At 36.7% G+C, this 27,342-nt stretch overlaps 1 protein-coding gene across 1 annotated transcript in view; it reads right to left on the reverse strand.

The window, feature by feature from the left end:
- Positions 1-27,342, reverse strand: part of DMD (dystrophin) — a 1,782,468-nt gene that overhangs the window by 1,351,915 nt on the left and 403,211 nt on the right. The gene's annotated exons all lie outside the window — the stretch shown is intronic.

Genomic DNA, 27,342 nt, shown 5'->3' on the forward strand with positions numbered 1-27,342 from the left:
ATGAGTAAAATTGCAGTAATTATCCTAATTCATACAATCAGTAAGGAGCAGAACCAGATTTAAAAGGCCAAAGTAAGTCAGATTGATTAGCAACTCTGTATCCACACACAGGATATTTTAATCTCAAGAAATCCAAGGTCAGCTGCTTAAACCAGTATGAGTAACATGCTCCGGACAGAGATTTACATTCCTCTGCCCAACACAAGCACAAACATGCAAACTCTCTCTTCACCCCCTCATTTCTTATCTTCATGTACAACCACAGATACAACAGCATCTTTCCCTAATCTATGCCCAGAAAACTATCTTTAGGTTTTCACTTTCTGGCTTTGGAGATACAGAGAAATTGTCTCCAGTCAGTATGAAATCATCCACCAGGTCACCAATGGGAAGAATTGTAATATGTAAACAGCCAGGTACTCTTGGCCCACTTAACCCCACTGTGAAACTTGTAATTTTTTTTAATTAAAGTTTGGCTATGCTAATCATTTCATTATAAATTTCAAAAAGAAAATAAATGTACCAAAACAAAAAAGGATGATGAGATCATTTCTAACATTAAATTAGCACAGAAAAACCTAACACTAGAAAATTAAATAAATCTCAAAGAGAAGGGCATGGAAGTCTTAAAAGGTGTATGTCCTACAAGCAAGACAGTGACAGATAATCTGAGTGATTAGTATTGTTAGGATTATAGAAGAGGTTAACCTATGTGTAGTCCAATGTTACAGAAATGTCTTTTATGTTTTTTATAGCTATATGGGAAGCTGGGCTACCTCATTCCATTTTTTTTAAGACAACCTCAATCCATTTTTTAAATTTATGCATGCATACAAGAACTGAGGTGCAGGCCAGAGGTGCATGGGGGGAGAGAATTCACCAGAGAGATTGGAGAACAGAACAAGCAGATGTACTGAAATACACTGCTGAGCAGAGCAGCGGGCAGGTCAGGAGAGGTCTGCTGCGCCATGTGGGTCAGCTTCCTGGCAGGGTTTGAACTAGAGCTGCACTGACTGCAGCTTAAAAATGCTGCACTTTAACCAGTTGTGCCATCTGGGAGGGCCCCAACAAATTGATTCCTAAAATATAATGATCCTACAATACATGATTCAGAAAAACACAGTGTCTAGATGGGAAAAGAAGCAAGATGCTGGTTTAAAGGGTATAAATTTCCAGCAAGAGATGAGTAAGTTCTGGAGATGTCACAAGAAAGATGTGGTAATTATGTGTGACAGGATGGAGACAATAGCAAACACTAAAGTGGGTATCAAAATGCAGTGTATAAATTATCAAATCAATACACCATATACCTTAACTTACATATAGTTATATATCAATTTTGTCTCAATTTTTTCAAAGGGGAAAAACACAGTAATCAAAAATTTTCTTTACTATGATTTTTCTTCCTTATTAAATGAATAAAATTGGCCATTAAGTTGATGTCCAAATGTTCTTAAAGGCCAGAGGAAAACTTCATAGGAATAAAATGGAATTCAAAAACAGGTAACAGAAGATATCTTAATGTCAAGCAGTGAAAGAAAAGTAGAAAGTCAATGATTTCTAAAGATAGTGGGACTAAAAGGTAAAGGTGCTTTACATGAACATGGAAATACTATATTGTCTATTTCTTCTGAAGGGGAGCGACAACTCCAGAAGGATGATAATGAGGAAATGAAGGTGTTAATAGTCAAAGTAAGATAAAGAGATTTAAAAATCATGGGGAAATAATTACATATAAATCATTTTACTTTCACTCTCTGCTCATGGGGCACTGAACATAAAATCATCTCATTTGTGTTTGTGAAATAATCATGCTCATTTCACTATGTCCAGAAACAAACACATACATGTAAGTAAATTAATTTACAATGAAAGAGCCACAGATATACAATAAGGAATGAACAGTTTCTTTAATGAATGGTGCCAGGAAACTAAACAGTTACATGCAAAGGACGGCAAATGCATTTACCCATACACAAAAATTCACTCATAGCCAGTTGAAAGATTTGACTATAAAACTTGAAACCATAAAACTCTTGAAATAAAATAGGCGAGTAAGCTTCTTGACAATAGTCTTGAGCTGTTTTATGGATTTGATGCCAAAAGCAAAGGTAACAAAAGTAAAAATAAACAAGTATGACTAAATCAAACTTAGAATCTTCTGCAGAGCAAATGAAGGCATTAATAATACCATCAACTACATACAGTGATGGACATTAAATTTATCAGGGTGATACTTTAGCAATATATTCAAATATCAAGTCATTATTCAAATATCAAGTTATTATGTTGTATACCTGAAACTAATGTTACATGTCAATTATATGTAAACAAATTGTAAAGGCAAACTATTAAATGGAAGAAAATATTTCAATATCATACACCTGTTGAAAGGGTGATATCCAAGCTATATAAAGAACTCATTCAACTCAGTAACAAAACAATCCAATCGAAAAATGGGCAAAAGAGACATTTTTCTGAAGAAAACATAAACAAGGTCATAAGATCTCATCATCACTAACCATCAAAACCACAATGAAATTATCACCTAATACCTGGTACATGACTACTATTAAAAAAAAAAGCAAGAGATAACAAGTTTTGGTGAAGTTGTGGAGAAAAGGGTTATGTTCACATTATTGGTGAGAATGCAAACTGGTGTAGACATGATAGAAAACTGTATGGAAAATCCTCCAAGAAGAATAGAACAACATATGATCTAGCCATTCCACTTTTAGAAATTCATCTGAAGTGAAACACTAAAAATGATTTAGACACCTCCATGATAACTGCAGCACTATTTCCAGTAGCCAAATATCGAGTCAAACTAGTGTCCACTATTGATGAATGAATAAAGAAAATGTTGGCTATTTACAGAGACACACACACATACATATGCATGGTATATTATTCAGCCATAAAAGAGGTGATCTTGCCATATATGACAACATACATAAAGCTTGAGGGCATCATTTTGAGTGACTTAGGACTGACAGAGATAAGTACCCTATGAGCTTACTTATATATGATATCTAGAACAACCAAAACTGAGTTCAGAGATAGAGAATTTATATATGTTAGATTGATTTCTGTTTGCCAGAGGTGGGTAGGGGGGCAGACAAAATGTGTGAAGGGTATCAAAAGGTACTCATTTTCCAATTATAGAGTAAATACCATGGAAATGTACAGTATAGTGACTATGATTAATAGTACTGTATTGCATATTTGAAAGTTGTGAGAAGAGTACATCTTAAAAATCCTCACAAGAAAAACATTGCTATGATGGTATTAATTAGATTTACTATGGGATCATTTTGCAATCTATATAAACATCAAATCATTATAATGCACATGTGAAAATGATAAAATGCCACACATCAATTATACCCTAATTAAAAAATAATTTAGTTTCAACCTTACCTACCATTCTTTTATTAGAAAAAACTTTCTACCATTCTAAAGCATAAAATCTATCTCTGCTCTTACATCAGAAAATATCTCCCTGAATCTTGATTGAATGCTTACTTGTACAAAAAGAAGAAAAACTACTCTGTGCTAATAAAATAAAACCAAAGCCAATCCTTGGATTTCAAAGTTACCAAAGGCTGATGGGACATGGGAGCAAATGAGGAAGGGGGTCCGATGGATTGTGGTGAGGGCTACTGGTCCCCTGGTGAATGAAGTGGTGTGGTAATACACACCTGAAGAGATGTGAACCTGCCCATACTTGTAAAGCATACTGTGTTGTAAAGTAACAGTACCTCAGTTTAAAACTATTATTGTTCTATAAGAAAGTGATACACTTTAAAAATTCCAAGCAGTATATATACCTAAATAGTCTACCCATTTTAAAACTTAAAAGGGTGTTCATTTCTTAACAATTCTATTTTCCCAATATATTACATAACATTTTAAAATGTCACTAAGAAATTCTAATAGGATCAAACTTGAGACTTCAAATGTTACTTTTGTCAAAGTCTGACCTTTTTCTCCACTAGAAATAAAATTGTCCTCAGAGATAGTCCTTCAGTAAGTGAGCAGAATATGGTTCACCAAAGCAATGCCTCTTTGTCTATAAAAGGCTTAATCTACTTTTGAGCACTATTAAAATACCTTTTATGAAAAAGGGAAAAAGCACCACGTAATTTCTATACTTTAACTAAAAAGAGCACTTTCTTCACTTAAACTTAGGATTTACATCCGAGAGAGAGAGAGAGAGAGAGAGAGAGAGAGAGAGAGATCATTGTCAAGGGGGTCATATATTTTCTGTCAAAGTACTTCAAACATTTGCTAAAACTCCACACAAATCAGTAAGGTGACATAATTGCTTTTTTTATTTTACATCTTGGGTCTCAACATTGTGCTCTCTCTCACGCACATACACATGGAGAGAGAGAGAGGGAAGAAGAGAGTTTTTGAGAACAGAAAATCATTGGGTCATTTCACAACTTTCATTAGAACTGAGGGTGCGGCTTGAGTCCCATCTCCTTGTTAGCATGCAGCTTCTTCCCTGAGCTTACTCAGTTGCCACTTACATTTTATGTCGCTTTTTACCAATTTCTTCTCTCATCTTCACTGACTCTAGTCTATAAGTGGTTATTTTCCTCTCTACCCATCCTTGTTATCCTAGTGAACAGCTTTAGAGTTAAATAGTTTCTCATACACAATAATTACAATTAGACAACTAAGTTGAGACTACTCAGACTTATTGCCTCAACTTTCCAGGGATCATTGAACAACAATGGCTTGTTTTCTTAAAAAAAATAAGTATTTAGGGCTCTCTCTGGTGGCACAACTGGTTAAAGCACTGCTTTATGAAGCACTCTGAAGCCACTACAGTATGAGTTTGATCCCCAGCCAGGGAGGTGACCCACATGGCACAGCAGGCCTCTGCAGACCCGCCTGCTGCTCCCCTCAGCAGTGTACTTTGTCAGTCTGTTCTGCTCCCCACTCTGTCTCTGGTGAATCCTGTCACCCACCACACCTCTGGCCTGTACCCCAGTTCTGTAAGCATAAATAAATAAATCTTAAAATAAATTTCTTAAATTAAGTATCTAAGAATACAATTACTAAATAGTACATTTTCCACAAAATCAATTAGCACCATAGAAGCAAAAATTAGTCTCAAACAGCCAAACCAATTAATGAATCTTAAGTTATTCACCTCAATAAATTACAAAGAACTTGATTAATAGCAACAAAAGAGGACACAAGCCTTTTCCATCTTAGGAAAAGACTAAAACAAGAAAAAGTTTAACAAAATATTCTGTAGCATTTCCAAGACATGGAAATGTAGATTGGGAATATGGTCTTTTCCTCACAAGCCATCCATTATGTGGTTTCACAAGGCTATGGCACCCAGATGCACGGCTACTTTTTCAAGTGACTTGGAGGAGAACAGCATGTTGGATAGACAAGAACCTAAATTAAATATGTACCAGATATTTTCTTTGACATGTTTCTAAATCCTTAAATCTTGGAATACTTCTATAAAGCCTAAAGGAATCCCCAGATAACCGCACAAGGGTGAGGAACAAAAATACTTATACACACATATACTTATTTACACACACAAATATATTATTCATAAAGTGTGTCATGATTTGGAGTCCTAGTTAGGAGATGAGAGTAGGGAGGTGGGTGCACAGGATATGGAGTGTTAGAAAGAGCCTAAATAACTAACTTTAACTTTACAGAACACAATCTCTGTATATAACTTTTAGGCATAACACACACACACACACACATAAACATAGTTGTGAAACTTCACAATATTTGAAATTTTCTCTTTCCTGAAACATTTATCAGGAATTCTAAAGGTTTCTTGAGACTTCATTAAAAATATTTACTGATATTTACATCGATCCCTTGTTAATGGATATTCAGGCACTTCTATAATAAAAACCCTATCTGATGATCCCTCAAGTAACATCATATTCAACAGTAAAAACTGAAAACTTTTTCTCTAAGTTCTGGAACAAGACAAGAATGTCCATTATTGCCACTAATATCCAATGTAGTATTTGAAGACCTAGCCAGGGCAATTAGGAAAGACAATAAAATAAAAGGACTCCAAAATTAAAACAAAAAAAAATGAACAACCCGTATTTGTAGGTTACATGATATTGTCACATACATACACATATATCCATAAAAAGTCCATCAAAAACTACTAGAATAAGAAAGATAATAAATTGTAGAATATAAAACCACTGTGCAAAGACATGCTGCATTTCTATAAACTAATAATGGCCAGAAAGAGAAATTAAAAAAACATTTTAAAATTGAACTTAAAAGAATATACAAGAATAAATTAAACAAGGAGGTTAAATACCTATATATTAAAACTATAAGCTATCAATGAAAGAAACTGAAAATAAATGAAAAGATGGTCCATGTTCATGGATTAGAATTAATATTAATGCATGTACATATTATCCAAAGCAGTCTATAAATTGAGTGAAAACCCCATGAAAATTCCAATGGTATTTTTTTCAAATACAGAACAAATGTTCCTGAAATTCATATATACCAATAAAGCTTCACTCGTAAAAATGTCTTAAATATTTCTTACATAATTGCACTTATCTGATTATTGCCTGATTTTCTGGAGCCTTAACTTCAGGTTTCAATTATATGTAATTAAAATCTGGGTATTCATTTAAACATTATACTCCCGAAAGGTCATGTTTATTCTCTCATAAGCCTGTTCACAACTCAAGGGCTTTTCTTTTCCTTTATGTTCTAGAAAACTGTGGATATTACAACCTTTCCAGTTGGTCTAGTAATAGGACAAAATAACTTGTTTCAAATTATGTATCTTTCATTACTAGTTAGGTGGCATGTCTTTATATACTTTCTGATATACTGACATTTTTCTTATGGCATTTTCTGGCTCATGGTCTTTCGCTTTCCTACAGGAGTATTTTGTTTTTTCTTACTGACTTACTAGAGCTATTTATATCTGAAAGTTGTTATAAACATTACAAATAATTTTCCAATCATTTGACTTTAAAATTTTCTTAATATTTCGTGTATGTATTCTAACCAATATAAGAATTGCCTTACAAAATCCCTTCATCCATTCAAAAAATAATTACTATTAATCACAGAATGTGAATAGAAAGAAAAAGGATTTTTAAAAGCTTAATTGATACTTGCTTCTCATCCATTCCTGCAGTAAGCAATTAGGAAATTAATGGTAATACTACAGTGATTCTGGCAAACTTACTCCTGAATTAGTTGAGGCACCAAATTGTTAAAAATAAAAAATGCCTCTATTGCATGGTTCACATGAAATTCAAATGTTGAAACAGAAGAATCCATGTGCACAATTAATTTCTAATTCCATCAATGATCCAAAATTCCTCTTGAAAAGTTTTGAGATACTATAAAGCAAAATTTCATGTTTCAGCAAGAGACCTACCTATCTCAGGAAGTAGATAATTGTCACTGGATTTAGCAATCTGACCCACAATACAGAGATTTCTAATTAAAGTCTTTTTTTTATAATTCTAATCTTCCAGCCAAAAATTTCCTTGGGACATGTTATAATGAAGATAAAATGTACTAAGATTTTAAGCTAATCAGAGATCCCAGAGAAATATAATAAACATTCTGATGAATGTTGACTGCAAGCAAATTTTATTATATAATAGTCCCATTATATATAGCTCTCATCATAGGCCACAAATAACCAAAGTAACAGAAATAAGTATTTTAAATGCTATTCTTCCAAATCTGGATTTTATATAGGTACAAGAGAACATGATTTTCTATAACTGAATCAGCAGGCAGATGAGATGGAAATAAGAAGTCACATCATAATGCTGTTAACTCATCATTATTCCTTTCAGAGATAATCTCTTTCCCCAAGGGCTTAATTTATAACATTCTCATAGTGAAACAAAATAATGCCTGCATTCCTGCCATAAGTTTACCATGACCCAAAATACTTTTACGAGTACTAATTATATGTTGGTTTCACAATTACTCTGAATTAATTACTGCTGAATAAGAAATCTACTCAAAATAATTTATCTTTTTCTTAATCTATACAAGCTTAAGAAAGCAAGGATTTCATTAAAGTGAAATACTTCCAGTAGATTTGAGACCCATCTACATTAGATTTATTACATACAGCAAGTTCTCAAGATAATTTTCGTATAATGGTAATAAGAAAAGAACAAATTCCAGGAGATACTGAATGAAATTACACTAACTGAGAACCTGGCTTCATTATCCATGTTTGACTTAAGATTGTAGGCTCGAGAATCTATAGAAAATAAATGTGAATTTAGTGTATTTACTGTGCATGCACCTTTGTTATGCCACAATATTTTAAGAAGTCTGAGTTCATTTACTATACATTATTTTACTTTTACACTAATATTATTCCTAGGCAAAAACACAAACACGCTAATCATATATTATGATGCAAATTTGTAGCTTGGATAATGACACATGAGAATTTGCTATGTATGCATTTGAAAAAATATATATCCATATAAAATGTTTCTAATCAAGGTTATCATGAATTTCAGTTCTGATGACTTTCAGTATGATTTCATTTAAAAGTGTGGTCCACAGCTTAGTTAAGGAATAAGTATTACAATAATTTCTAAAATCAAAACAGACTGAAATGAACAATGAATTTGATGAAAAAAGGAAATCAATTATTAATGAATGTAAAAACTATGGGTCATTCTACAGAAAATGGAAAAAAATGTGGTAAATTTGCTTAAAATATTTACAATGGGACAGAAAAGATAACTAGCAAATTTCAGGACACCAGATGCTAGATTCAATTCTTTTACTCTGTGACCATAGTTAAATGTTTTAATATATCTTGATTTCTGTTTCCTCATCTATAAAATGAAGAGACTAGTGATTGCTCCATCTACTTAATACCTGTCATGTTACAGGTACAATCTTACTTAGGTTTGAAATTTCACTGAGGTTGGAAAAAAGCTATTGGTCAGCCATTATAGAAATCATTCTATGATGCTGATGGGCAAAGACAACTCTCAAACCCAATTATCAAGAGTCATCAATGAGTAGAGTACTCATCATAAAACACTTGTTAGGTACAATAATAACTTTTTTTCCTCACCTGATTGCTATTCCAGGCAACAGTCTTACTATTAACAAATGGTAGGAAACTGGACATTTCTAAGGTGGAAAAAACCAGATAACTCATCCTACATAAAAACTTCTTACAAGTGAACATTTATAGTGCTCCATCCAGAGTTCAGTTTATGTTGCCCCTCTTGAACAAGAATAGATTTGTGAATATGGAGCAAATTAAACTGTGTGATTTCCAAGACTAACCCACAAAATATAATGCAGCCTCTACTTCGTACTCTGGACCAATTGCTCTTGGAATAAGTATATTTTGTAATTAAGGTAACACCGATTTACAATGTTATTTGTGTTTTAGAGATATATGATCTCCCTCTCCAGGTGTTATTATTACACCACATCCACCTCCAAAGCACTCACAGTCCATCAGACTCCACTGCCTCCTCCCCCATTTGTTCTCTTTCCTTCATGTTCCCCTCCCCTTCTGTAGACTCAATTCTTCAGTGAGATTTCTAGGGTTTGTTACTTGTTTGGCTTTATCTGATCCTTTGGTTTTACTATAGCCTGCATATAAGCCACACCATCCAGTATTTTTCTATCTCATTCTAATTTATTTTGCTTAGCATAATTCTCTCCAGCTCTCTGCATGTTGTCACAAGTGGCAAGAGTTTATTTTTTTAACAGCTGACTAATATTTCAATGTGCATAGATACCATATCTTTCTGATACATACATCTGGTTTGGGGGATCTGTTTCCATAAATTAGCTATTGGAAATGGTGCTACAATGAGCGTAAGAGTATGTATTTCCTTTGAACTGGTGATTTTGCATTCTTAAGAGATATACCTAGGAGTGAAATTGCTGGGACATGTGGCAGATTCACTTTTAATCTTCTGAGAAACCTCTGTAAGAACAGGGCCAGTCTGAAACTGGTAGCTGAAGACCATAAATTGGTAAGGGTGGTGCTCCATGGAGGGGTTTGATGGTAGAAAAGAGCCCCAAGAAAGGTGCGAAAAGTGAGGTGAAGCAACGGAAAAAATATAGATAAGGGAGCTTTGTACACGCATGAGAAGCAGCTCTGGGTATGAGAGAGGAAAAGCTCTGCAGACACGCCGGAGAGAAGCCAACCCACGTGCTGCTGGATGGCAGCTGAGGGCTGCTCGGAGCTGGGCTTTGTGGCAGAGGGCATCAAGTACGACCCTGGCCAAGTAGTCATGTGCAAAAGTTTCATTAGGCCTGGCAGAGAAAGGGACACCCGAAAACAGGCTTTTTGCTAAAGTATGCCCTGAAGAGGACAGGAGACCCAGAAACGGGCATCTCCCGGAAATGCATTACTATGGCCACATGTCAGTTTGCTTGGCTACTACAACTATTACCTTGAGTATCACTCTTGCTTGGTGCTGTACTGAAGCATTTTTGAAGCTCAAGGAGCACCTCCTGTTGTATTCTTTAATGTGTTTGTGAGTCGGACCCTGGCCTATTGTTCAGGAAAGGAGCTGACCAATCTCAGTGGCAGGAAGACACCATCACTGTAATGGACTTTGTGCAGGACTAGACAGTACTGGGTAGGACTCTGGGTAAAGGAAATGGCCGTTACTGGCTTCAGCAACTCTTGTTTGGCCTGGTTTGTTAAATAGATCCCTTTGTTAAAACTCGCTAAGCCTGATCAGTCTTGCAATTGTGCGCATGGGTACAGGACCCAGAAACTTCATAAAGTATTTGGGCAGTTGTTCTGTGGTCAGTTTAGGGCCCCCTGCCACCAGGTATCAAGTCAAGTCTACATTCCCAGCAAGAGTAAGAGGGTTTCATTTTATCCACATCCTCACTAATGTTTGTGTCCTTTCTGATATGGGCCTTTCTCACAGCTCTGAGGTGGTATTTCATTGTGGTTTTCCTCCGCATTCCATGATGATAAATGATGAATATTTTTCCATGTGCTACTGGATATCTGTAAGTCTTCTCTGGAGAGGTTCCTACTAACTCTTCTGCTCACTTTTTGATTGAATTATCTGCATTCCTTTTGTTGAGTTGTAGGAGCTCTTTGGTGTATGGCATGCAAATATTTTCTCCCATAAAAAGGATGCCTTTTTGTTTTAGTAACAGCTTCTTTTCTGTTTGGAATCTTTTTAGTTTGACCCCAATTGTTTTATCCTCTTTCATTCTCATTGCTATTGGAGATAAATACACAAAGACATACCTGAAGCCTATGTCATGGAGTGTTTCTCCCTGTATTTATTTATGTATTTTATGGTTCTAAATCTTACATTCTAGTCCTTCATCCATTTTGAGCTGATTTTGTTTATGTCATAAGATAGTGGTCAAGTTTCATTCTTTTGCACGTGGCTGTACAGTTTACCGGATACCATTTAAGAGGTTTTCCTTTTTCCAGTTTATATTCTTGATAAAATTCCAATACAAAGCACCAGGTATGTGAGTGAAGACGTCAGCATGCCTCCAGACTCTCCTATGTTACCCCAATTCCTGGAGAAGGCCTCGCGTTCAGATAACCCCAAGAATCGTGAGGAACAATGTCAAGAATGAATACTGGTAGCATAAGTCATCAAATTCTGAGGTAATTTGCAACAAGGCAATCACTGGGGAACAAGACAAGCGTAACACTATTACACAGAATTAAGAGACAAACATTTGTATCATACAGGAAGAAGATGATGAGAATTCAAGATGAATCACGTCTTAAACAAGACAGTTTTATGTCACCATATTTACTCAAAAAATTTGGGGAAAAAAAAAGTTAAAGTAATTATTTTCCATGAATGTTCTTTAAGAGGCCAAAAACAAACTAAGTAAATCATAATAGATCCAGTTTACATCTGGAGTTTCAACATATTTAATGGCTTTAATGGTTATAAATAAGCCACCTGACCTTTCTTAAAATTGTTACACAAGCAGATTAGTTAAGGTCCCTACTTGTCAACCCACCAAGTTCCATAAAATGTAATGAAATTGAGTGAAGAGCAACTTTCAGATATCCATGGTGTATATAAACTGCCTCCATTTTTTTTTTTTTTATCATCTACAGCTTTACCTCTGGAATTATCTTTGGTATCAAGAGACAGATGGGGAAAGTCAGTTTCCTGCATGGTTAGTTAAACTATCATCTTTTTCAGAAACTCTACTATCTTTTCCAAAACTGAAAATGGGATTCCGTTTCCATTGGATTTAGGATTATTTTTTTTATGTTTCTATCATAAGTTATTACCAGGATGCAGGGAAGCTGACCTATACCAGTTATGAACATCTCTTCCCCTGAAATGCTTATTCAGATCCTGTTTTATAAGATGAACAAAGTTATTTTTTTTCTAATATAAACTGTGTGTTAATTATTTTAGTTACCATGTATTGTGGAAATCATCTCCATTTTACGAATGATAAAATCAAGTATAGAAAAATAGTATAATTGGGGAGAAAAAAAGAGAGTAGTAGGGCTTGGATTTGCACTAGATTAGTTTTCTCTCACCCTTCTGTTGTCAGTTCAAGAGAAGTTTCAACTGTAATTTAAGCTCCAGAATTATCCTTTAACTGGAACATTGCATGACACTATTTTTTTTCTAAATTTCAACACTTTTGTTTCATTCACAAAGTTTCTAATAATTCTGAGTCGTTTTAAATTTTATTTTAAGACATTTAGTTCTCTTGTCCAATCTACACATTTAACTTCATGAAAGCAAGGAGTGCTTCCATCACTTTCACTGATATTCTCAGCAGTGAGAAAAGTTCTAGTATCTAGTCTGTGTGTGAATCATACTGATTAACAAAATGAGGAAAAGTTACACCTCTAATTTTAGGATGTCTGAGTCAAAAATGAATCTTATTATAAGAATAGTATGTGCCTGACATTGAGAAATTCTAGAACACTTCAGAGGCTATTAATTAGCTAGTGGGTTTCTTACAATACTTTTCACTTTATAGATCACAATTTGAAGGATAAGCATGAATTTGATCAAAGTAATATTTATTTCCTATATGCTTTCTAAAGTTTCCACTAGTTTGAAAATGCTGCTTGGAAATCTTTAGTGTGCCCATCTTTACAGCTGAGCTCAAACGTAACAATCCTGTTTCTAGGTCACTTGTTCAGTCACATCAGAAAGTATAAAGGCTTCCATGAAGCAGATCAATGGTGCTTTTAATCTAAGGTGTGCTCCCCTACTGACTGACTTTGCACTCTGTGTTTGCAATTCTTCCATGCAATCTGCCTTTGGTCCGGCAGGCAAGTTGTGTTGGGAGGGGATGCTGGCAGAGACTGAAAATGCTCCTTTTCTCCAGCCTCCTCCCCGGGAGGGACACTGGGTCTAAAACCACTCAGAAAGGCTTTTTATTAGCTTTAGAAGAAAGCTTTGCTATATTCCATTTTGCATGGTTCCAAGATGATTTCTTAGGAACGTGAACTAAAAAGCACATCATTTTTTCTTAGTCCTTTTCCTATAAAATTCGCTCAGGTGGTTGCCACACTTAATACAAGTTTTTGATGCAAAAATTGATTTATCCTGGAGCCACTGCTCCTAGGCAAAGTAAGACCCTAGGACTCAGCTGTTGGACCAAACTCCCTCCCAGCACTTGTAGCATTCAAAACCAGGCCAGGAGCAACAATGCCTGGGTGGGGCAAACTCCCCTCATTGCCCCACATGTCCCCAGCTCTCTAAACACACAACATACTGCTTGGAAGAGTGAGGTCCTTACAAATCAGCACCTTGCCCCCACTGCACCCTCAGCACTCCTGGCTACTGGAAACCAGGCCTGGTAGTACTCCGTGGGAGACCCCAACACTAGCCTCGCTCTCACAGGCCCCACCATCAGGTAAACACCAATAAGAGTGAGGGAGAAGAACCCATCCACAGCAAATGCACCCCAAACTACAACAGAGCAAAACCAAAGCAAACAATGGAAATAAAGAAAAAGCAAGTCCTCGAGGGGAAAATTCACCACAGGAAATAAAACAAAAACTCAGAACCAACCATAAAGATAGGAAAGAGCTTTTTTAACCTATCAAACACGGAATTCAACATCGCCATGTTTGAAAAGATTAATAAATTGGAAAGATACAAAGAAGATTGGAGAAATATGAGAGAAAACTCAAAAAAAGGAAATGAATGCAATGAGAAAAACAATCAGTGAACAGAAGACTGAATTTGAAAACTTACACCAAAAATAATTGAAGTACAGGAAGTAAAGAGATTGATTGAGGAGATATTTTTTTTTTTAAGATTTATTTATTTATTCGTACAGAACTGGGGTACAGGCCAGAGATGTGGAGGGTGAGAGGATTCACCAGAGACAGACAGGGGTGCAGAACAGGCAGATCAACGAAGTACACTGCTGAGGGGAGCAGCGGGCGGGTCAGGAGAGGTCTGCCGCGCCATGTGGATCTCCTCCGGGGCAGGCAGGGATCGAACTCATGCGGAAGTGACTTAAACTTCTTAGTGCAGTGCTTTAACCCGCTACGCCACCAGGGAGGGCCGAGGAGATAATTTTTTTGAGAGAAAGCTATGAAAGCACAATAAACCAAATGGAAGAGAAAATCCATAATTTCAAAGATGAAAGTGAGGAAAGAAGCAAGACAGAGAAAGAGAGAGAAAGGAAGGAAAAAGAATGAAGAAACCATGTGACGATTATAGGATATCATGAGGAAGTTAAGTACAAGAATCACAGAAATCCCAGGTTAAAAGACAAAGAAGTGAACTGAAATTTTACTTAAGAAAACTTACCTAGCTTGAAGAAGGAACTGAACATAAAAATTCGAGAAACAAAAATAACACCAAGCTACCTAAATAAAAGGAATCCTACAGCAAGACATAGTGGTAAAGCTTTCAAGAGTCCCCAAGACCAAGTAAAATAATGAAGCTGATGAGGGGAAAAATAGATAATCTAAAAATAAACCCTTCTAATAGCGCTATGTTACATGTAATTTCATTACACACAGGAATCTGAGTCTCAGGAATGGCAAGAAACTAACTTAAAGCCATGAAGTTCCAAGGTGGGAGCGCCATACAGTGAACCAGTGATCTCACTGATGCCAGACTCCGTGTTCCCATTTTGCTCAAACAGGACTTTTCTTCTCAAAAACTGACAATCCTCTGGCTAAATGTAATTTTATCTTGAAGCTTCATAAACGACTATGCCCCTAATTTCAAGTATTAAGCACAGGCCCAACTCAACTCCTTTCCAGGTAATAGTGAATGCTCAAATTTGGTCATAAATTCCATCAAGCCCTGGAAGTTTAACGTTAACTGCTGACTGCCTACCCAACAACTATTTCTTTGCTCCTTCCTATCTTTGCTCCTTCCTATTTCCTACTAGAATTTGATTCAAGTTAGGAATTGCATTATTCTAATTAACCACAAGAATCAAGGATTGCTGATTTTTGATTGGTTAAGGCAGCCAAGGTGTTGTGTTCTGTTTCTCCTTACTGGTTTGAGCATGAGGACAGGACATAATCCTGTCCAACAATACATAGGGGGTAATACAGTAAAGGAACTTCTAGGAAAGTGCTCCTCATTCTTAAAAGAAGCATTCATTTAGATTATTATCTACATACAATAATTGATAGATGGTAACTGGTAGCTTTTGGGGAAAAATGTAAATTGTTCTTAACTGTAAAATTTACCCAAGTTTTAGTGGGATCAAAGTTTGGAAACCTGAATTTGAGGAAACATTAGGAGAATCATTTTGAAGCACTATTTCATTAATAGGGCTCTTTGTAAATAGTATATATTCACATCAACAAAAAAAGGCCACAAAATAAAAAAATAGAATTTTTGAAATTATAACATTTTTAGTGGAAAAAAAACCCACAAATATAAAAGGAGTACATTTGAAAAATTATTTATTCTATATCACAAAACTATCTAATGAAAAATAATTATATTCTATATCACAAAACTATCTAATGTATTTAATATATAAGTAGTTTCTGCAAACAGAGAATATACTACTCTTAACAGATACAAATTGGTAAATATGAAAAAATTTCCAGAAAGAGAAACCCTATTTATTCTTATGGCAAATATGAGGATACTGAACTTTGCCCTTCTTATTTTGTGCAGAACTAGGGTGTAGGTGAGAGGTGCAGGGGGTGAGAGGAATCACTAGAGACAGAGTGGGGAGCAGAACAGGTCAATGGTCAATTTACCCCAAATACACTGTGAAGGGAAGAAGTGGGCGAGACAAGGGACGTCTGCTGCACCATATGTGGGTCACTCCCTGGCTGGGGATGGGACACAAACAGCAGTATGACAGCCCTGAGACTTAACCCCTAGGCCAGTGGGGTGGAGGGCACTTAGCTGACTATCTTAACCTTTCCATTTTAAAATCGCATGCACACATATCATCCTGCAAAAATAACTCAAACAAAAAAATTGACATGCAGAACTTCAGATGAGATAACTGCATCCATTCTAGCATTTAACTCCAGAAATGGGACATACAGTGGTCAGTGAGTCATTATTAGCATCTTCTTGTATAGACAGAAAAGAGAGTGCAAGTTGGCATATATGTTTGACCGAGAGAAAGAGCCAAGAAGAGAAGGGAAGCAGCAATGTAACTGAGCAGCTGAAAGGTATCCTATGAGGCAAGACCCAGATGCAGTGTGACGTTAGCTTGAAATCCATGCTGAGAGACAGGAAGAAAACATTTCAGTAATAATTTGTAGAGATCATGTTTAGGTTAGAACCAATTAGCTATGAAGGAGTTCAGGGAGATGGAATGACACTTGGCTAGATGGGTTCAATCTAGGGTGAAAAGAACAGTCAGACAAGATCTCTAGACCCAGGGTCAAAAATGAGGCCACCTTTAAATACAAAGAACTAGAGGTTATGGCAAGATAGTTATGTGTAGAAATTACTGGCCAGTAGGTAGATAAAATTGTGGAACTGGGCCATTTGGGGTAGAGCTAAAGATCTGAGTATGCACTGTATCTGAATAGACAAAAATGCTGAGGCTGTCAACACACCATGCAGGGCGTGTTTTTCCTTTTCATTTCTTCTGATGTGAATATCAAAATACCATTTCTGGCTAGAAAACATTAACAATATATATATATATATATATAACTATTATATATAACTATATATATATATAGCTATATATACATATATAACTGTATATACACATATATAACTACACATATACATAAATATGTATATATACATATGTGTGTGTGTGTCTGCTGTACCTTTTGCTCTCTAAGTATGCCATCCAAAATTTTAAGGAAAACTGTTTTTCTTTAATTTTAGTTTTGAAGAGGTCCCTAGTAGTTTTTTTTTTCTGTTTTGCCCCATTTATTACAAGAGCCACTTTTACTTGCTGATAAACGTTTTGCTTTTGTAATATCTTAGAGATTTTTATATTATATGGTTCTCTACATATGGGTCTACAGTTTATATTTTTATATTACATGGTTCTCTATATATGGTTCTACAGTTTCCTTTTTTTAAAATGTTTTTAACTATTATAAACATTCAACTTCACAAATGCCTAAATAGTTATATATCTGCCCTACTAGCAGTCAGGTACACTGGCAGGTTGACAGTTACTGTTCATCAGACAGAAGAGAGAGTTCTTTTTCTTTCAAATGGTTTTTAATATTTACAAACAGGAAGAGATGAAGGGAAATGGTAGTGAGAGAGGAAAAGGCCCTCTAGGTTGATCTAGCTGGAAGTTTCAAAGAGCGGAACATCAACACTGCACAGAAGTCGTGAAGTCCGGGTTGACTCCCAGCCCTGCCAGCTACTCCCTCCCTGCTTAAACAATCTTTCGTTCCACTTAATTTTTCCATACTCCAAAACAAATCTAATGAAACCATCCCACTGGCCAAAAGAGATTTGTATTAAGAAGGCTTTTGAAAACAGCAAATGCTAGCTTGAGTAGAGAGGAGCCTTTGTCCTGGCCAGATTTCCAGGGAGATGTTTGTTATCCTTACAGCTTTGCAGGAACAGAAGCATGATATGGGTAACTTCCAAAGCCTGACTGGGAGCTTCTAGAGAGAAGAGCACACTATTTGGGGCTCCAGGTCTTTATTAAATCAATGTGGGCATTTGTGCCCTAAGCTATGCAAGTAACACACAGTTAAATATAGCTTGTGGGGGAAATATTTAAGGATGGTCTGGTTTGTATGTGGTTTATTTCTGCATTGTCTCCAGCATGAAGACGAAGTCACTTATCTCTGAAATGAGAACTAAGCCCATTATCTCCTCAACAAAGAAAGATAGGAGCCACTTAATAGTTGGGGGCAACTGGAAGAAAGCCACATGATAGCAGTCTTTCCTTAGCCTAAAGGTAATGGATGCTCCCATCTGTCCTTACAATGCCCAAGTCCTAATTCTAGAATCTGTGAATGATACTGAAGGATAGGCCTCCCCAGGTGTTTACAGAGACCTTCTTGAGATGTGTCCCTTGGCGGTGGATTACTCTGAACTGAAGTTGATCAAAGTGCTACAGGGTCATGAAAAACTTTAACCTCTTCCTTAACTACCTAGAATGAAAACTGGAGGTATTACACAGAATTAGGATTTTTATCAAAAATAACCTTTCTATCAGAGAACTCCATCTATATGACGTAAAATTCCAGACCATCTGTTCTTCCTTACATGAGTCACACTCTTCTCTCTTCTTGAAGCTCAACGGTCCTTCTCCCATTCCATAGCTCATATTTTTTCACTTCATTTTATCCCACGGTCTTTATAATCTATATCCATGTAGATTTGCTACATAATTAGATGTCTTTCTCGCACTAATCTTATGTTAATTTGATTGCTCAACCAGACCAAGAAGAAACCAGAGTGTGTGTTGTGTGTGGGGAGGGATTTCCTCTCCACCCCTCCATTACATTGCGTGTGAATGAAGTATTAAAGTCACAGATGGAATTAAATTTGCTAGACACCTGACCTTCAGATAGGTGGATTTTCCCAGATTATCCAAGTCAGCCCAGTATAGTCACAAGTTCTTGTAAGTGGGAGGATCAGTTACACAAGCAGGTCAGAGAGAGATGTTATAAGAAAGAGTCCATATACCCTTATCATGTTTGATAGAAGTAAGGAATAAGCCAACAAATGCTGGCAACATGAATGGAGCTGGAAAGGATTATGCTAATCAAAATAAATCAGAAGAAATCATATTATACATCTATATATATATGTGTGTATATATACATATATATATATATATATATATGTATATATAAATGGTTTCACTATATATATGGAACACAGAGAAACCAAACAAAGGGTCAGATAAAAGACAAAACTTGTGGCCCTCCCTGGTGGTGCAGAGGGTTAAAGCACAGCACTGAGAAGCTTAAGCCACTTTCGCATGAGTTTGACCCCCACCTGCCCTGGAGGAGATCTACATGGCGTGGCAGACTTCTCCTGGCCCGCCCGCTGCTCCCCTCAGCAGTGTACTTTGTCAATCTGCCTGTTCTGCTCCCCACTCTGTCTCTGGCGAATCCTCTCACCTTCCGCATCTCTGGCCTGTACCCCAGTTCTGTACGAATAAATAAATAAATCTTAAAAAAAAAAGACAAAACTTGTAAACTGACTATTGATCTGAGGCATCCAGTGGGGGAGGGAGGGGAGTGGGGCCTACACAGGGGAAGGGAGAGCATAAGGGACTGTGGTGATGGTTCATAGGGGTTGTGGTGTTTGGAGAAATAAGGGGACTACACCTAGGGGAGAAAACAACTACTATCCAAAATTAACAACAATGTAAGAGAACTAAAAAAAAAAAAAAAAAAAAAAAGAGGAACAAGCTTCTAGAAGGTGGAAAAGGCAAAGACACAGATTGTTACCTTAAGCCTTAAAAAGGAAGCCAGTTCTGCTGGCACCTTCATTTTAGCCCAGTGAGCGGTGAGACATATACTGAACTTCTGAGCTATAAATTTGTAAGATAAGAAATTTGTGTTCTTTTAAGCCACTAAATTTGGTTGGTTGTTACTGTAGCAAGAGAAAACTAATGTGTAGACTCATCAGTTAACAGGATGTGTTCATCCAAGAAAAATATGCCTCTGTTCACATGGCCATGAACTCCTGAGTGGAGGTCCTTTGCCAGGCTACATGTAGGTAGTCTCTCGCTTTCATTTCTCCTGAATCCACCCCAATCAACAACAAACAAAAAGCACACTTTGTCCTGAAACTGTTCTTTTCACAGTGAATAGCTAGAGGGAACATATAACTTACTAGCTAAAACAGGACAGTTTTGAAAGTGAATTTAGTTATTAGATTTGTTAAGTCCACTGTGGTAAATGTTATACACTGAGGTTCCCCAGGGACTTGACACCACTGACATTTTACTGGTTAACTTTGAAGCCCAAGTTTAGTGCTGTTTTTTGTTTGTTTGTTTGTTTTTTAAGATTTATTTATTTATTCATATAGAAGTAGGATACAGGCCAGAGATGGGGAGGGTGAGAGGCTTCATCAGAGACAGCGTGGGGAGCAGAACAGTCAGGCAGACGAAGTACACTGCTGAGGGGAGCAGCGGGCGGGTCAGGAGAGGTCTGCTGTGCCATGTGGATCTCCTCGGGGCAGGGGGGGATTGAACTCATGGGGAAGTGGCTTAAGCTTCTCAGTGCAGTGCTTTAACCCGCTGAGCCATTAGGGAGGGCCCCTAGTGCTATTTTTGATTGCACTAATCAGAAATAGTTCATGCAATTATGTATTTTTCTCTCCCTGAAACACTTTCTTTTCCAGAATACCACAGCTTGTCCCCTTCTTCTAGCCATCCTTCTATCCTCTTTGCTGATTCACTATCTCCCCTTGCCTATCTAACTCTACTTTCTTCCTAGGGGATCTTCACCCAGATCAATGGATTTAAATACTATCTATGCTGATGGCTTGACTTCTAAATTGTGGACCTTCAGTTTTGATCCTATAATCCCATGCCACGGATACTACAGTCTCAACAGCATCCTAAAGAGTAACAGATTCAAAACTGAGCTCCTCGTCTTATTATCAAATCAGTGCCTCCCAGTCTACCCTACTTGGTGGCAACTCATAGCCCTGGAAGCAACCCTTAGTTCCCTTAATTATTTCACAATGCACATTCACTGTGCATCATGGAGAATGACCTTGATGCAATCGTCTTCTATCAAGTACTGTCCTCCCAGAGATAAAGAACCAGAAAGATCATTGGTCAAGTTAATTCTTCAAATTCCATCACTTCCATCATTTAAAAGCATATAGCAAGAGGAAAGGGGAAACAGATGAGTAGGGATGGGGAAAGGTCAAACAATTAGAAGGACAGCAATTTAAATCTTGTGTTCAACAATCTGCACATGTTGCTCCACCAGATTACTGATTAAGCCTTGAAATTTGGATTAAGTTGGCCAATTTGAAAAGGAGACAAATTCACTCTAGCCTAAACGAACTATAAAAGCTAAAATAAGAAACTGCTTGGCACTTATGAAGGAGAGCAACTGATTTATTTAGAGGAAAGAAAACATGAAATAGAGCAGAGTAAAATAACAGCAAGAAATATAAATTGTTGATAGAGTTCTATTATGATGAGAATAGGAAAGTCCCTTTTAGGTAAAAGAGAAGATAGTTTTGTGAGTGATATTATCAGAGTTCAAAGGTAATTTAATCTGAATTAAAAGGAGCAAAACTAAAGGTAGTGATAAGATTATCAGTCAATTTCTTCATCTGGAAGACATGAATCAGAGGACACGCACGGACATAACCTAATGGAGGAATGTTGTGAAGAAATACTTGACTTTCAGTATTTCATTATTTAATATCTCATCAATATAGAGATGAAAGTATTTACCACATATGTAAGTCTCAATGACTGCTGAGTAATATCCTCATTTGCATAATGAAAACTGGACAATAAATAGGTTTATAAACAAGAAAACAAAGTACACTTCGGGACATACCAGGTTTGCGACGTCAACACATGTCAAAGTCTAGAAACATACCAAGGCCTTGAAAATGGAAACAAATGGAAACGTGGCTATAACTCACAAAATATTGGAAGTGGTGACCCTGCCCGGGGGCACAGCGGGTTAAAGCACTGCACTAAGAAGCTTAAGCCACTTCCTCATGAGTTCGATCCCCAGCTTCCCTGGAGGTGACCACATGGTGTGGCAGACCTCTCCTGACTCACCCGCTGCTCCCCTCAGCAGTGTACTTTGTCGATCTGCCTGTTCTGCTCCCCACTCTGTCTCTGGTGAAACCTCTCACCCTCCGCATCTCTGGCCTGTGCCCCAGTTTTGTACGAATAAATAAATCTTTAAAAAAATATATCGGAAGTGGTGACAACACAGTTAAAATAGTCATCTGCATACAGTTTGAGCTAGGAAAATAACTCATATTGATAAGAGAAATTGTACACAAATAAAAGCATCAAGGAAGCTTCCAGGAGACTCCTATGCTAAGGGAGCTGGAAGAGAAGAAGCCAGATGACAGATTTACAGAATGGCCAGAGATGGCGAAGAACCCACTGAGTCCAGAGGGTATGTGAAAAGTATTTCAAAGATGGTAGAAGGCCCAAGAGATGAATAGAAGACATTTGGTTTTGTTGACATAGTGTAATTATGTTTCTGAATAAATGAATACAGAAGGTGGTGAAAGGGTCACATAATAGTGTACTGACAAGAGAAAAGAGGACAGTGTTTGGGAAGAGATGTTGTGTGCAAATGCGTGTTGGTCTTTAGGCAACTGGCATGGGGGCTCCAGGAGAGAGAAACAGAAGGCAAAAAAATATATTGGGTATTTTTCATATAGTATTAGGAGTAGAGTAAGAGGCATGATCAAAGTCATAAAAACAGTAATTAAGTGTAACTATAAAAAGAATGTCCTCCACTCAAGGATGAATAGCAGCTAAGTGCCACTAAGAGGGAAATTTACCAGTTCACAACATCTAGTATTTCTTCTTAGCACATTATGACAGGAACTCATTTATAGGCAGAAATACTGAGGGAGGTGAGATTACTTTATCAACACATTCACAAAATGCAGCGTATAAGTCAGATTGTCCCAGTTTGGGACAGATTATGATAACTGATATTTCTAAGATGTTTGACCTCTGAAGACAATGAAATGTATGTTTTCCAAATGGGACAATCACCTGCACAGCTATCTGAACATAACACTCCAATGTAATCCAATCTATCCTGCCAAAAGTTGTTTTTCTTAATCACATTTTATTATTTACCACTCATTTATAGACCTATATAATTTGGGGACCACATTTCCACACCTCAATGTGTGTAGGTGCTTCGCTTAAACCCCACCAAGCTGTGAGCCGTCCCTCTACCACATGTACCTCTCTATCCCCTCCGCTTCTCTCCACACCCGCCAAGAGGCAATATAAATTCAGCCCCACTGAGCAACCCTTTGGAAAAAATAATTCTTGATAAACAGTAAATTCTTAGTAAACATAGTTAGTGGAGCCTAACTATACTTTCTGATGTGCTTCCTTTCAAAACAAAATTATTTCACTCCCTCTCAATGTGATTCATGTTTTTTTCCTTTTCAACAGGATGACTATGTGCTTTATTTCAATGGTTTATGCTGACTGTAGCCGGTAAGAAATTCTGTTGACTACTGTGTGACATACTATATAATTTATAATATTTAGGCTATGGTAGAATGATAGTCTTACAAAATTAAGTCCATTTACAATTACTTAATTAACAAGTCATACCTGAGCAGTGCCTTAATGAGGTAAGAATGTGCTGCCAGAATAGACATTGGAGAAAGCCTTCTGGAAAAGGCAACCCAATAAAGTGATAATGAGAAGGAAAGAGACCTATCCCATTCTCTTGGCTTCTGCTCCTTTATTTTAGGATGTGCAAACCTATTATTTAAGTCTTGGAGAAAGGTGACAATAAGAAGAGCCTTGATACTTAAAAATGTTATGATGCGGCCCTCCCTGGTGGCGCAGCGGGTTAAAGCACTGCACTGAGAAGCTAAAGCCACTTCCGCATGAGTTCGATTCCCGCCTGCCCCGGAGGTGACCACATGGTGTGGCAGACCTCTCCTGACCCGCCCGCTGCTCCCTTCAGCAGTGTACTTCATCGATCTGCCTGTTCTGCTCCCCACTGTCTCTGGTGAATCCTCTCACCGCCCCTGAGCCTCTGGCCTGTACCCCAGTTCTGTATGTACAAATAAATAAATCTTAAAAAAAAAAAATGTTATGATGCAAGGTAACTAAAATAACAAAAAAAGACCCAAGAAAGTCATGAGGATAGGAAGAAGGGAGAGAAAAGGGATGGGGGGCTGGTGCCGGAACCTTACCATGGGACGAGCAGCATCTCCCTCCTCTAAGGTTATTTTATGGATTTTATTAGGCTCAGCTAATGAGCACATGTGTCATATAGTAAACACTCAATAACATGTGGCAGAATATTATTACTTACTGATAATGAGGAAACTGATTAAGTTTCTCATTCGGGATTATACAGCTAACCTTTGTGAAAACATGGATAGGAATCTAAATTGAAGATGAGGCTGAGTCCCACAAACTGCCTCAACCAGTTTCTCTTGATCAGCTTTTCAAGCAAACTAGCCATGGACAGAGGACATATAGTCACACCCTAAGATAGGCTTCACTGGGGAAATTGTCCAGTGCTAACAATTTTCAGCTGTATGCATCAATTTACTGCACTAAATAAGTAACTAATTAAATATAACTGCTATCTTAAAATATCATTGAGTCTGAAAAGTGTCTTACCTTTTCAACAAGGTCAGATTTTCAAATTCTATATACATTATATTTCAGATCTGCCTCAAGAACTCTACAAATTGTTCAACTAAGCAAAATAAAGTTTTGTTTAAAAGGAAATTTAAGCAATTCTAGCACATTTAATTTATATGATCAAATATAAACCCCTTTAATTTTTAGATTTTTTCTACAACACTGCAATGATAGAAAACTCCACTGAGAAGACTCCTTATGTGTTAAGGTTTAAATGGTGCAGAAAATCTGACCTGATTTTGGTATGACTTCTTAAATAAATACTACAGACACTGTTACAGACATATTTAAATTAGCAAAATTGAGAGAGATCATATTAAGAATTTCAGATATATTTTCTCACCTAGTACATAAGTAAAATTTTACAGAATAGAATTTAAAGCACATATGGAGAAAGCATTTGTAAAAATCCAACTTTCATGTATAACAAAATCTTCAAAAATCTCAGAATATATAGAACATATCTCAAAATAAGTCAGGCCATATATGACTAAACCCACAGCTAGTATCTCTGTCAATGGTGAAAAACTACAAACTCCTCTACTAAGAGCTAAATATGTCCAGTCACCACTACTGTTCAACATAGTACTGCAAGTTCTAGCTAGAGAAGTTGGTATGAGAAAAATTAACATTGTCAAAATGGCTATATTACCCAAAGCAACATCAATTTAATGCAATCCTTATCAAAATCTCAATGGTACTCTTCAAAGAAATAGAACAAGCATTATAAGCATTTAAATAACATCACAAAATACCACAACCAATCAAATTAATCCTGATAAACAAGAGGAAGAATGAGAGTATCATACTTCCAGTGTTCAAGCTATTCTACAAAGTTATAATGATCAAAATAGTATGGCACTTGAACAAAAATTAACCCAGACAAATAGGACAGAATTGAGAGGCCAAAATTAAACCCAAAATCACATGGGCAGTTAATCTATGGCAAAGGAAGTAAAACCATGCATTGAAGAAAGGAAAATCTCTTCAATTACTGGTGCCAAGAAACTAGACAGCCACATATAAAAGAATGAAACTAGACCATTATCTCACCCAATAAACAAAAATTAACTAAAACAGATAATAAGACTTTTAGCTAAGACCTGAAGCTATAAACACTGTGAAGACCACACAAGCAAAATATTCCAGGACACAGGATTCAGAGATGACTTGGTGTATTCATCTCCAACAGCAAGAAATAAAAAAAAGGGAATATGAACAATCGGACTACATTGAACTAAAAATTTTCTGTGTAGCAAAAGAAATTATCACTAAAACAAAAAGATCCTACTGAATGGGAGCAAATATATGCACATCATACATCTGAAAATAGACTGATATGCAAGATTTACAAAGAACACATATAACAAAAAGAAAACAAATAACCCAATCAAAAAATGGGAAGAGCTAAATTGGCACTTTTCCAAAAAGTCATACAGATGGCCGACATGCACATGAAAAAGTGTTCACTATCACTTATCAAAGGAATGCAAATCCAAACCACAATGAAATGCCATCTCACACCCATACAAATGGCCATATCAAAAAGCCAAGAAACAATTACTGGCAAAAGTATACCAACAACGGAACAATTTCACACTGTTGGTGGGGATGTAGACCAATCTAGCCCTTATAAAAAATAGTATGGTGGGGCCCTTCCTGGAGGCACAGCGGGTTAAAGCACTGCAGTAAGAAGCTTAATCCACTTCCGCATGAGTTCGATCCCCGCCTGCCCTGAGGAGAACCAAGTGGCGTGGCAGACCCCTCCTGACCCGCCCGCTGCTCCCATCAATTCCATTCCTCAGTATCTACCTGACATGCAAAAATGCTAATTCAAAGGGATATATCCACTGCAGTATGTGTTTTTCCGCTATTTGCAACAGCCAAGCCTTGGAAACATTCAGTTATATAAAGATAAATGTGCTATTTGTGACAACATGGACTGAAGTGAAGGGGATTATGCTAAGTGAAGGCAGTCACAAGGAGAAAGAAAAACACTGGCTAGTGTTTTTGAATGACCAAACAAAGGGTCATATAAGTCAAACTAATTATAAACCCCTATAAATCTGAATGCAAAACTAAGGCTAATGGAAATGGCAGAGAGTGCAAAGTGGGGAGAGAACACCATGGACTGTGGTGAATGAGTGCAGGTGTCTTTGTGGTGGGTGTGATTTTAAAATAACACTTGAATGGGGAGATGCTATACCTCTACATCATAAATGTTAGGGTAAATCAATGTTAGCTCAATAAAAAGTTTTAAATGCAAACATATTTAAGTAATCACAATTAAAAATTATAAAGCAGCTCTATAGAGTATGTATTTTGCTTACATATTAGTTATATAGAAAAACATCCCCCAAAGAGTGTAAGTAGTACATTTCATCTGTTTATCCTATTCTTTTAAATATTAAATTATGTACACATTTAATGAGATTCATATTTTTCTATAACCACTGGTAGCCTTTGTAAAAGAGAATTTAACAGATAGAGTAACCCCACCTTATTCCCAGAAGACGTGTTCCAAGACACTCAATGATGAAGCCATAGATAACACCA

Source organism: Condylura cristata, unplaced genomic scaffold, assembly GCF_000260355.1.
Source record: "Condylura cristata isolate star-nosed mole 26May11 unplaced genomic scaffold, ConCri1.0 scaffold00027, whole genome shotgun sequence".
NCBI classification, from domain to species: domain Eukaryota; kingdom Metazoa; phylum Chordata; class Mammalia; order Eulipotyphla; family Talpidae; genus Condylura; species Condylura cristata.